Source organism: Chlamydotis macqueenii, chromosome 10 (assembly GCF_036417535.1).
Source record: "Chlamydotis macqueenii isolate bChlMac1 chromosome 10, bChlMac1.mat, whole genome shotgun sequence".
NCBI classification, from domain to species: Eukaryota; Metazoa; Chordata; class Aves; order Otidiformes; family Otididae; genus Chlamydotis; species Chlamydotis macqueenii.
In genome coordinates this window covers 12,417,245-12,431,409 of record NC_141565.1, presented here as the reverse complement: position 1 = coordinate 12,431,409, position 14,165 = coordinate 12,417,245, and positions in this window count along the sequence as shown.

Here is a 14,165-nt window from a genome sequence, read left to right as displayed (position 1 = left end):
CACATCTGCATGCTTGTGAAGGACTGCTTTTACAAAGTCTTCACTCTTAAAAATTTAAACAAAATGTAAAATTTTCTTTTATACAGTAATTTATCGCAAGTGTCTTGGAAAGAGTCTGGCAACAAGAAAGATCAACTGTAACATTTTTCACACTGTATAATAAAGAACTTTGTTTTATGATGGCTGAAAGCATTTGCTTTTATCCAGTATGAACTTGTCAGCTGTCAGGAAATTATATGGATGTTTGTTCTTAAGTCCTGAGATAGAGGTTAGAAGCTCCTGATCCACTTATCTTGTTTTATTCACTATTACATAAAAACTTCACTATCTGTCCAGAGATGATAGAAACAGCATGTCAGATGAAAGGAGTATTGACATAACTGGGAAAAAAAAAAGCAAAATCAATTCTAATCTATACTTCCCCCCACTAGATTGGCAGCCAGAAGCTTCAATAATCTAATCCTGTCCACTGAGTTGCGTTTCCCATATGAGAACATGGGCAATATTCCTTTCCAATACCTGGGATGTCACTTCTATTTAAGACCTAATTCCTGATCCCAGGAGGAAAATTCTTGTGTTTTCAAAACTACAGACAACTCATGCTAGTCTTTGAGCCACCTGTAAGCAATAATTGCAATATATATGTGCATAGAAATGTAAAGAACTCAGCTGTTACACAGTCATGCACCCTGCACTGCTACTGCAGGTACTACAGCAAAGTTGAAACTCCGTCCTCTTCATGAGGACATTTCCATTGACACGGGGGAATCCTGAATCCTGTCTGTGATCCCAGATCAACCAGCTGACACATTCGCAGCACTTCTCAGGGTGTCTTTTCATTCTCAGCATCTCCCTATGCACTTACACAGCAAATCCATCGGACAAAGCACCTATTTAATACAGAACCCCTGCTTTTGCCCTCAATGTCACAAGCAAAGCACCTATGGTTGCGGGGGGGATCGGGCCCAGGCCCTCTCCAGCTAACTCGGTACAAGACCGTCATCTAGTGGAGGCCAGCCCGGAGAGCAGGAACTGGCTGTGCTCTTACAGAGCTACAGCACCCAGCCAGTACCTGGTCGGAGGCGTGAGAAGTACCCCCCACCTCTAATATCAGCTTGCTTCTTCTCATTTATAAACTATCATGAACACCAAACAGGAATTCAATGATGTCCATTCTTTTTTATTCTCATCCTCCGCATAAACCCATTTTGAAAAGAGTAATAAAACCAAACATGTTTACTTCTGCCTTAACTGGGAGGTTCTTCAGAATAACTGCTAAAGGTCTGTGATTCAACACGCCTAAGCACAAATACTTTCCAGTGCTGGGATGTTAGTACATTATCAACAGGCAGTTACCAAGCTTTGCTGGGCAGAACAGTCCTGTTCAGACAAAATTCTGCAGAAATAAAAGCTGATTTTGTATAGAGATGTTCAATGTGACACCCTTAGAACATTTTGAAAGTCTTAAGCAGGTCTGTCTTCTCCCCAGATGGCAAAGAGGAATGTTAGCACCCACTTACAGGTGGTGAAATCACATTGCTAGGATCCTACTCCAGGTTCTTTAGTTTTGTTGTTCAACGCAACACATCCAAGTTCGTCTCTTCAGCTTTCTGATTTGAGTAGCCCCCTTGAAAAACTTCACAACACATCTTCAGATTGCTCATTTCCCACAACCCAGCTGAACACAAGAAGTTGATGCTTGCTATGTTGGGAAGACTTGTACGCAGGTGTTTCGTGGGGGCAAATTGAAATACAGAAGCAATGCACATCAGAGCCTAGCAAGGGCTAACCAATTTGCTGAAAAAGGGGTACTGTCAGCAGAACGGGTCGAACTCCTTCCTTCTGTGTAACTACAGTGAACAGAGCCATATCTAGATTTGCACTAACCTGCAAACCTCATCACCTACACATCATGACTACTGGTAAAATTAACTGCCCAGGATTGTCTCAACTGAAGAAAAAACTTCATTATCACACCCTTTATCTGAGTTACAAAGTAATGTTTTCTCTAAATACATCATTTAGTTTTCAAATGCCAGTTTTACTACACTGATTCCTCAAGCCACTTTAAAGCAGAGAATATTTCAGAAGGAACATCACAAAAATACAGTTTGCTCTCAGACTTATGGTTTTTCCTCTAAGCTTTACATAGCTTATTTTAACAATGGAAGCTCAAGAGGATTTTGTGTTCTTCCCTCCCCTGCTTTTACCCCAGGGAAGGCAGCATTGCTAATAAAACCCACAAAGATCAACCCTAAAAATAAATATCTGCTGTTGGTCTAGACAGCTCTAGCTCTTGAAAGAATTTGATCTGGGTGGTAATTACACTTCACTTTCAATCCATACATGAATTCAGTACTGGCAAAATGTGTCAGACTTATCTTTCTATCCTCCCCTGATCTATCCATCAGCATCTACAAAGCATTTATCATAGCAAAAACAGTGCTGGAGAGTGAAGTCCTTTGTTTATTCACACAGCAAACAGCACAGACAACAATACTGGAAGCTGCTTCTTTACATTACCCTGCTATCGTTCCCGCACTGCATCCAGAGAGAACAAGTTTAAGGGTGAGAATGCATCCCTTTCAATCATCAGCTTATGTTATAAATTTGCCTACTAGATTCTTTTAAGGTCTCTCAGGGAAGGCAGAATGTACATACAAATATCTAATAAAAGATATCATCTCTCTCTGAATGCTTAGCTTCCATTCTATCCTTAGACCACCAGGACTTCAACATGGCTATTACATTACTAACAAGAAGTAGACTGGGAGGTATCAATTTTACAAGAGAATACTTGTCTGATGATAACACTGCCAAAATCTGATGAATGCTCTGTTTAAACACAAGAAAGAAAAGGAAAGTCTTTGTCCTTTTACCACTCATCTCCCCTGCTACTCTAGAGACTGTTTATATGTTTACTTCTTGGCCTTGAAGAATCAGAACAGCAGCTTACTTGGTGGTGAACAGAATTTTGTTCTTTCAACTGATGGCCTTTTACAAAGTCCTCTCCCGAAGCTCCCGGTTCTTAGTGCAAAAACAGGTTAACAATGACTATTCCACCATCAGAGACTGGAAAGGTATTTTTATGATGACTAGATTTCCCATTTTGAGCACTGTTCTGTCTAAATTCACTTTACTAGCTTCTAATTGGCCAGTTACCAGAAGATAAGGATTTTTTTTTTGATACTTAAATAATTCTTTTCCTTTTCTCATTGTTTTTCTAGCTATTTCCACCACCACTATTGTAAAAACAATTGAACATGGGGTAAACCAATCTAAGTCTAAATCCTTCCTTTGCCGCGCCACAAAACTGGATTCTTCTCTTTCATGGTAAAGATTTTCATTAATTTCACTTCAAGGAAAGAATTTCAAGGGAGGAATAGTATTACTCATTTGTCTGCTGTTCTTGGCAGGCAGTGACATGTACGAAGCAAAGCCACAGGTCCTGTTATTGCCTTCAAGTTAGAGAAAGATAGAAAGACAGAGAGAGAAACAAAGGCATTGCTGTTTCAGAGTTAAAGAGGAATGAATAATGGATATTTTGTGGGTCACACTAACCTGTACAGACACTTCAAGTTATTCTTTGAATCCTGAGGTCTTCAGGAGGTCACTTGTTTCTTAGGCATCCATTTACAGTAAACTTAGAAAACATATAGCTCTGGATAAAGCGAATCTCAATTCTCCTTCTACTTGCTGTTGAAGATTGGTTGCAGTCATGTCAGGATCATTGGTCTAGATTCAGGCTCTATTGTAAGGCTTTATACCAACATAGGGCATTACAGATAAAAAACTACATCTAAAGTCATTTCAAAAAGTTAAAGGAAAATTTTCAGTTTCCAGGAAAACATATATTTGGGAAAAAGCTGAACCTGAGAATGTCCACTGCTTTCAGTGGAGCTACGACAACTCAGATCAGTAGTCCCTTACCTTTAATTTCCATTTTCGTTTCAATGCTCCTTGCTGAACTCAAGACAGACTGAAATTGGAAATGCGATGTGTGTGTTAGCATAGCACCTAATACAATGGAATCTCAATCTTACTTTGGGCTTTCAAGCACTACCAGAATATGCGCAAGAATAATTAATAAAAATTAGCATGTTTAGGGGCCTTCTGACTAGACGTGAATACCACAGCTGTCTAGATCAGAAAAACCAACAGCCTGCAGACTCCTTCCGACCTACGGGATAAGTCTGTCCCACTCCCAAATGATTCTGCAACCATAAGGTCCCTGGCTTATGATCAGAGATGGATGTAGCTGTGGGAGCTGAAGCAGTTATTCCTATTTGTTTACACCATTTTTATGCCAGAGTTTACTGGTCTCACCACAAGGAGGACTGAATGGTATCTAGTCAGTTACCATGCAATATAGCTTGTTTTATTCACATAAACCAAAATTAGCTGCAGTCTTTGCTAGTATGTTAGACTGGGAACTGCCACAGCTCAAGAAAAGAAAAAATGGAACAGAGAGAGGGGAAGGCAGGGATATGTCTTCTGCTGATGACAGCCAAACCTGTCAGTGACTGTAAAGCTGATCCTTAATATAATATTAAGTGGTTTAGAAGCCCTCCAAAACTGCTGATATATTATTTGACCAGAAACTTGACATTCTGTGTTAACATATTCCTAGTTATGGTTCACAATTCCTTCACTTGCACCTTAAGTAAATAATTTCATAGCCATACCTCAACTTTGCACGTCAAAACTGCTTATTGCCAAAGCATTTAGGAGAGAGCTAGAAAGGAGCTGTGAAGGTGAGTTAGTCAGCATTTGTTTGCTGCTGAATCTGAGCAAACTCCAAGGGATCCATGACTGCAGTGAATCACCAGTCCCTCTGAAGGTTTGTCATTGATTCAGAAGAGTCAGAATTTTATGTGTCAAATTAGTAGCAAGTACAGACCAGCCCTTTTTAAGAATTCAGCCCTAGGCATGCTGAGGCAGGAGTTAGGGAGTTTAGGAAGGGTTATGTGGCTATGAATACAACACAAAGAAGATTCATAATGCTATGAGCCACTCTATTAGGGTCTGAAATCAGAAGTTTCCAGGAACCTAGAACACGTGAGAATATAAGAACAATCACGCTGAGCCAGCTGACAGCTCCCTTTAGCCCAGTGCATTGTTTTCAACAGTAAGGTAAAGAGTATAAGAAACAGGGTGTGTATATAGAGAAATTCTTCCCCAGGGACATCCATCTATTCTCCAGCAATCAACAGTTTAGGACTGAGAGATCACACCAGAGCTATTGTGCTTAACAGTCACAAATGGACCTACCCTCCATAAATTACCCTAGTCCCATTTTTAAGCTACATAGACTTCTGGCTTCCACGCTTTCTTGTGGCAGTGAGTTTCTAAATGTAATCAGGAGTTGCACGAAAAGGTGCTTCCCTGTTACTAGCTGTAAACACAAAATTGGTCAGTGCCATCCAGCTACTGGCCAGGGTAATGCTCATTCCTGCACTAAGTACTAGACTTCATTAACATCCTTAGACTGTTTACATCTTAATGATTAAACACAAACTTGAAAGAAAAAAAAGGGGGGGGCAGTTTTCCAAGAGCAGGCAATGTTGGGTATCATCCAAACTGCTTCCTCTAGCAATACTCTCTACCCACTGTCTAGACCAATGATATTCAGATAGGAATCTGAATCCTGATCACTACACTGGAATCTTAGGCATGTAGATCAGCATACATCACTAGCAAGAATACCTTTCTCTGTGCTACATGCCACTGCTTTTAGAGCAAGGGGACAGCATGCTGCAAAAAGCTATATTAAAAGCCTCTAACAGATGGAGGGGAAAAAAAAAGCCTCCTTTGCCTTTTGCACACAATCGCCTCAATCTCTCCCCACAAGAGCTGTTATGTCTCAAAGACATAAGCCAAAAGATGGCCGCACAAGCTGTGCTCACTTCCGTGGCTGCCTACAGCAACCCGGTGGATAAACAACAGCCATTTCAGCCAAAGAACAAGAAAACCATTTAAGTGCATTGCTCATTGGTGGTATTTCCAGTGGAGTGCAAAGTGTCACAGGATGAAACAAAGAAAAGCAGAACCTTCTGCAAGTAGACGTTTCAGCATCTGCATAGCTCACAGGAATATTTCACATTCAGCATCTGTCTTTGAAGGTGAAACTTCCTATACTGGTCACTGAGGAAACAATTACATGCAAGTAATCTGGCTCCATTAACTCAACAGGGTCTGAAACATATGGGGACAAGCCAGTGGACTTTTTTCTTCCAGAAATAAGCCACTTCTATCACAGAAATAATGCTAATGTTTGCTGACACTGTAATTAAGAATTAAAGCTGCAGAAAAATGTGAGGTTTGCTAAAACACCATAGATATCTTTTATCCATACAATATATGGCACCAAAATATTCAGTGTTCTGGAGAGTATAATTAATCAGTGTTCTCTTGCTGAAATTCTTTTAATTGTCTATGATGGGCTGTGCTGGGGAGGGATTATTGAGTTTTAACATGGAACAAGATCAGGCACCGTGGGGAATATTTACACGAATAAAGATTGCATGATCAAGATCTTTGATCTGGGAGTTGCTATTCTGTAATCATCTGTAAAGCACCAGGAGTGCCCCTGGCACTGTGTATATAATAATAAATGATTAACAATAAATCATGTAATTAAATTTTCACTTCGAACATTCTTTTCATAATTCTTGCCTCAGATTTAAGTTTCCACATCAGACATATTAGGTCCCCATAATATTATTAAAGTTCCTACACTTCAGCTTTTAAAATTCCCCTAGGGATCTATTGTTTCTTTGTTTAATGTGTTTATGAGCCAAAGGTCCCATTAAATACAATAGGGAAACTCCCAGACCTTTAAAAACTTTGCCACCAGACACATTTCTTAGGAAACAGGACCATTTTTGTCATTCCATCGTGTAACTATTGGATAATCTATTGATTAGAGAAGTTCCAGGAGAAAAACAGGAAAAATACTCCCCTGCCAGATCATCAAGTCATTAAGGCCACAAGGCGAGCCGAGGCAGAACTACTGCACACATACAGTGTTCCTTCCTCCATTGCATCTGGTCATTCACATAATCCCATATTAAGAATATTTTGTATTATGATTGCTCTTTATGCCTCATCTCCTTCGCAGATGCTTTCTGTAAGGACAAGGAAAAGACAATGCCTCCTTGTATTTCATCTGAGGAGATGGGCAGATGCTTACACCCATCTGAAGTCAAACTGTACATTGTCCCCTACAGATTCAAATGGAACATTACATCTGAGACAAGATATTTAGCCAAAACCAGTAGAAATTTAGTATCAAACACTGACTTTTAAAAGTGAATTGCCATCCACCTTCAAAGGGGCCTCTTAACAAATACAGAGAGAAGCATGAAGCCACTGTCAGTATGCTGAAGACACTGGACTCTACCAGAGACAAACTTTGTGGTCTGAATCCTTGTTGAAAATTATTTGACATTGCGCTCTGTAATCCAGATAACCAGTGGATTCTGGTTTATCGTAGAGGGGTTATCTTGTCTAGCTGCAAGGCTCTTCTCAATTACTTGCCTCATTTCTCTAAAAAGTAAAATTAACTCAGAATTTAAGTCTCCTTGGTGAAGTCAAACAGGATAAGCCGAGGTGCTATGGTTTATCAATTTAGCCTCAAGATTCAAAGAAGGCACAGAGCTAAGTGGGGAGTTCACACTTGTGTAAAAGCGTACCCAAGGGACATGCAGGGTTACACTGTAAAAGCCTGAGTCTAAAGTGAGAATGCCTAACATCAATCTGAGCAACATCATGCCATAAAGACAGTTCATCTGCAGTTGAGTTGGCGGTTTCTCAACATAGAAGAGCTTAGAATGAGGGTTAGTGTGAGCCACGGGTGAAATGGAAATTCCTTTGGCCTTGACTAATGCATTTTAAGTGACTCCCACTTCGGGTCAGATAATTACAAGTTCTATTTTGTTAAACAGTTAAAAAAACAAACACAATCTGTATTAGGCTGGAAAGTTCTACATTCCAGTGAACATGAGGGATGGTGAACATAGCCTGTGGGCCAAACACAGCCCACGCAGAGCTTCACACTGTTGAAGCTTTCATCTTCAGCACCCCGAGGTACAGCCCACAGAAACTATAAGATCTCAACATTCAGTGCTCTGTCTTGCTCCAACCTAATGCATATCACATGCTAGGGCCTGTACCTTCCGTGAGCCATACTGTCACACCACCATCGAGGAGGTTCCTAGCTTGCTGTATTTTTAAGTACTCAGGGGGGAAGGGGCTTAGTCTGGATTTCAAGATGATGAGACCTAGGTGCTACTTACGTAACCAGCACAGTTCCCATAGGGCTACTTCTTCTTCGGAAGTTAGTAACTGACAGTGTACATGTTAGTTCGCTGATTCTTGATGAACTGCATCCTCATGTGAGGTATATCTTATGCTAATATTTACAAGTCACTAAAAAATACAAACCAAGTGCATTTCCCTCCTACATCACCAAAATCGAATGATACACAACAAAAATCATATAGAAATTGAGTATATGCTTGGTTGCAAAGATCTGAAAACACAGCAACGAGGAAGGAATAATGACCCAGTGTTAAATAACAAGGAGTGTTAGAAAAATGAAGCTTGAATAAATGCAATTGCAGCTGTATCTCAGTAATACCTTTATGGGACTTCATCGTATAACCCTAATGAAGAGATCTGGTAGCATAATCTACCTTCCGAAATTGCCAGTGCAAAGTTATTCTTATAATACATATATTGTATCTTACTATTAAAGAATGTTACAGACAAGTTCTCAATACACTAGTGAAATAGCTCAGAACAGACTGAAATGCAGAGACCTGGAGTTTGCACGTCAAGAGTTTCAAGCAAGTGAGTTTGCTGCTTAGTGTAGATCCAGAGCTACCATTACAAGAGTCCTTACGCAAGTATCAGTTGTGCTAATGACCCCCAAGTTATTTAGCTGTAGCAACAGAATAAGAAAGGATTAGAATAAATTTGTAATTTCTCATTCCCAAATCTCTGACCAAATCTGAGGATCACATCTTGTTTCTTAGCCTAGCATTCTATTCTGTCTTTTGAGTTACCTTTTGTTGACTTGAACTTTACAGCAGTATGATCAACCACTACCAGATCTCTGTAGAGAAAAAGATTGAATTATTGAGGACGGTTTTCTTTTAAGAGTCACATTTAACATATATTTTCATCTTTTTAATATTAAATCCACATAGAAATCTTAAAACAAACTTATTTTCTACTAACATTACACACTTTCATTTGCATTATCTATTGAAGGAAACTGAATTTTATCCCATGGGTTCAGTTTAATTCCTCTTCCAGTACCTTCAGTATTGGAGGTACCAGCTTCCTTCCTGTTACCAGCATAAATAGTGGAAACAACGATCCATGTACTTGTGGTCCAGTCTGCGTTACTGGGCTCTAGGAGGTGGGGAGGAGACCTTTTACAGAGAACAGCAATGTACCCTTACTTGCAGTTCTGCCACAGTCTCAGCATGCAATCTTGAACAAAATGTTTAACTGCAACATCCTGCTTTCTTTTCTTCAGATGAAAGAAATTTGATAATAATTTATAGCCTCCTTTGTAAATGTTCCCAGATTTATGAATGAAGCATTCCTCTTTCCCTTGCTATTGCATTCCTGCAATGGTTTTCTCTCTGAAACAAAGGCTGCTGGGTTAGAAGAGTAACTACTAAGCAACCTAAACACAAAAGAAACCTAGCCCGAGGTCACCATGACCTGCAATAATTGCTTCTGCTGCTCTTATATACACACTAAGGATTAGCAGTCACCCTACACAACTCCCTCGAACAGCCAAACAGTTAAAAAAAAAAATAAAAGAAGAGAGAGATAAGACAAAGTCTCTTGTCTCAAACTTACTACTCAAAGGACACAAAATACTAAGTTTATTCCTAAGTTATAAAAAATATTTATTTAGAGAAAACTGGGAATAAGTCAATGGAAATTAACCCTTGCTTCTCTGGATGCTATTTCTACATGCAGAACTTCCAGATTTCTCCAGAAATTCCTAATTCTTAGAAGCAGAAAAATATTCTGATTAGTTTCTCACGTAACCATCCAGCCCATAAATGCCAGAGCCAGACTGAAGGGAACAGTTATGCAACAGGGCACTGTGGAAGAGAAAAAACTGCTCAAGGCAAATTGGCTGCTTACATCATGTATTTTTTATGCTCTGTTTACAACCTCTCTGTATAGGAATCTCAACACTTCTGTTGTATAGGACATGGGTGAGTATCTTCTGATGAAGTAAGAAAAAACCAAAGAACTTATTGAACATTCATCTCAAATTTCAATTGAATGTAGTCTTTTAAATGTCACATGTTTAGCTGAGGGGGGTTTTGTTTGGTTGGTTGTTTTAAATGTTTAAACCTTTAATAGGCTTGGATACCTTCCATATATCCCGTGGGAATTCTTTTTTTGAGACCACAATTCCCACTGTGTTTTTCTTCTGAACTCTCTGGTATATATTCCTGCTTTATATCAGTACTAACAAGCCAAGAGGGGACTCAAACCTCCACACTTCACTAAAAGGACTCCGATGTCACTTTAAGCAGTAGCTTAATTAATATTTTCCCCTAATTGCACTGCTGATTTTAAGCAGCTCCTGTTCTGTTCTCTGAACTGACCAGTGAACTGGGTCAGGTTAAAGCTACAGATCATCTTCTACCTGTGTCAGTTCCTCAAGCTGTTCAGACACTGCAAACAATTTCTACGTAGGCCCCACAAGCACTTTTATCAGCAAGCGCTGAATAACTTAAAAATTCCTGGAAATTCTCCCTCATCCATCACAGACTTGCACCTACCCGCTAGGTATGCGGGAGATGAGAACTCAAGCAGTGGTGTAACAGTGGATTTCAGGAGTGGAAACACAAAATCAAATTTCCTCCAAGACTAGAATATCCCTGAGCAGAGCAATGCAGGAAGAAGGGGGTTCATCTCCAGCTAGAAGAAGAAAACACTACAAAGACCACATATGTATTACATCTCTGGACACTGAAAATTTTGGAGCCAGGCTCAAAAAAAGTTTTCAAACACTTTGATAGACTTTTTGTATGCAAAACTCCATGGGTTTAGATATTCAGCCATCATTTAACTCTCATCAGAAATAAAAATCCTAGGGATTAATGACTAGCATTAGCACAATGCAACTGCTAATGCCACAGGCAAAGCTTACATTAAACAAACAAACAAACAAAAAAAAACAAACAAGTGGGTGGACAATTACTTCAAAGGATGCTCTGCAGCTCACAGTCTAACACCTTCCCTTCAGCACAATGAGACGACTTGGTAGGGTAGAAACCTTGAACAGAACACAAATGCTTCAGAGATTTACCTGCATGTTTTGAACAGGCCAAAAGTTAAATCCTTCCTTACGCGGCTGCGCTTCTAAATAAAATAGCTGATGAGAATAGGTGTTTTTGATAAAGAAGTCATGAAACTGACATTTCTCCTATGTATGTGGAGATTATCATCAGCTCAAAACTGCAACTGTAGTTTAAAAAGTTTCAGAGATTTGCTTGATGTGGCAGGTGTCCACTAACACCAACTTTACTGACATGACTTCTATGAGATCAATGCCACACCTACATAAGCTTCATCAACATGCAAATGTTTAAGTGTTCACTGATGTTTAGAATTGCCTTTTTTTTTCTTTTAAAAAACCTAATTACTAGTTAGAGGAGAACAGAAGAGAAATTAAAAACTATCTAGGCTAGATACACACTAAAGTATATTCTGGAAGTTGACAACTTAACTAGCTATAGGCTACAAAAGAAGGAAAATGCAAGGGAGATTTGGTCAGTGTTTTTGTTTATGTCCTTATTCTTTTTTTTTGTGTGATCAAATGAGCCACTTGCATTGAATCAGGTGTATAGCTTGCACTCTTTTCAAAAAAGAAATCAAGAATTTTACTGAAAGAAGACAGACAGCAGAAGAAACACTTGATGGAGAACCAGCAGATCTCTGCTGTAAGTGTTGTGATACTACTGTTTCTCTGTCTGTCTTCTCTGTGCAGCTGTGTCAAAGAACAGCACTCACCCTTTTTCAGAGCTGTATATCAAGACTAGTATCAGAAAGGTAAGATGGAGCTTCCTGGAGCCTGTCCAGGAAGCTTCATCCCAAAGATGTCAGAGCCATTCACAAGAATCAAACCTTGTAACCTTTCTGTGGGACAACAGTACTAAAAGAAAATCCAGGGGAAAACAGAAATAATGGAACATTACAAAGTAAACTTCATATTCAAAACCTGAAACACCACATGTGAAATATTTCTCCTTAATTCGTGAGATTATGCATAAGAGGGGGGGAATAAATGTATAGATATTACTGCCTCAACAAAGGAAAAAAATAGTGATTACAGGTGGCTTTAAGACTGAGTACAGTGAACAGGGATCTCTTGCATTACCCACAGGATGCTGTGAATATGGAAGCTGCATGCATATAGCAATGCTGGTTTTAGGTTGGTTTTCAAGGAATGAACGCAGAACAAAAGTTCTAAAGGCTCAACATTTAATCACAAGGAAAATCTCCATTAGCTGGTACTGAGATTAGAGTCTGTGCTTTATGGGTAGGACTGCATTAATACAGAAAGAACTCAAAGATTTGAATTATACCAACAGGCAGCAATAATGATTGAAAGGTTTGATATAAACAATTGTTAAGAGTTGTGTCCAGTTTAACTACTGGGTTGTAGCAGAGCTTTGGACCTCTTGCCTTTTATAGGCAGCACCTCGGTCAACAAGTATTTAGCTCGGAGGAATGCATTACAAATGTAGAACAAATCAAATTAGCTCTCAGATGTTATCTGTCGATATCTCATTTCTTCCTCAGACTTCTGCTAACCACTGGAATGCAACATCTGGGCAGTTGGAGGAAGCAACTGTTTTAGCAAAAAGTACTAAATATAGGTGCTACAGAACAAATTACAACATACTGCTTCACCACACCACCTACAGCACAGGATGAACTAGTAACCGTCACCTGCTGCAAAAAAAAAGGTAATTAGGTATACCTAGCCTGTGCCACCCTCACAGCATAAAAAGCCAAGTTAATCAGAGCAATTGTATGCTAAGGATGAGTGACAAAGTTATAGTCATCTGTTGCAGAGGTTATTTAAAGAAATCAAGATTTGGAGCACCATTTACTTGTTTAAATTTTTTTCCCTGCCACTGAAATTTGAAGGCGTTGGAAGAATTCAGTCATGCATTCAATTATTACAACCATAGGCTTTACACTTCATATTTGACATATTTTAACTTTACGTTTATAAAGCAGCAGGTTTTCTTTTTTTTTAAAAAGGAAAAAGTTTGCTTTTTTGAAAGTTCTTTGTGATTTCCATCGAATAGATTGAGGAAGGGATTATGTGACTTCCTTGGTCAAAATTCCGCACAGCATTTCACACTGATTAGTGTTAAGTGACAGGCTCTAGTGACATACACATTTGATGCAACGATTTACACAAAACTAGAGGTTTTACTGCCCAACAGTTTAGCAGATTCAAGAAGAGCAAATAAAAATTTACTGTAGCAGAAGTGCCACAACTGTGAGTTCTATTAGGTAGTGATCAGACTATAAATCACTTAATAAACTGTGCCAAAGGCTTTTGCAGCATCCTAACCAACAAAGATAACCTTTCTGTGCAACAGCTGAGTGCTGCGAGAAAGGAACGGGACTAAGAAGGCTGCAGTACTAAGGTCTCCTTCAGAGGCTAAAATTGATCCACTATTGCAATAGAGTTTATGAAACCGAGGCTTCCACTTGTCAACAGGTTTAAAGACACTGGTGAAAGTTCTTTGCTCAAATCATCTGGAAACAGGCTGGGCAAAACACTAGATCATCTACTGCAGAGCGCAACCAAATACTGACATGGGCTTTGAGTGATATGAACCAACAGACTGATCAGAGTGCCATGTTCAGCCAGCACAGATGCATAAAGCATAGGTCTTCATCAGATAATTAATTAAAAAAAAACTAGTTCTACAAACCTAGAGCAATTTTCATCATTAAAACCAAAGAGAAACTGGAAGAGCATTAATTACCTGAGTTATCAAAGATATTTTACGATCTAAACATAAAACACATATTAGGCTTACTGAATTTTCTGGAACTATACCAGTTTCCAAGAACTGTTTTGTGTTGCCACATGA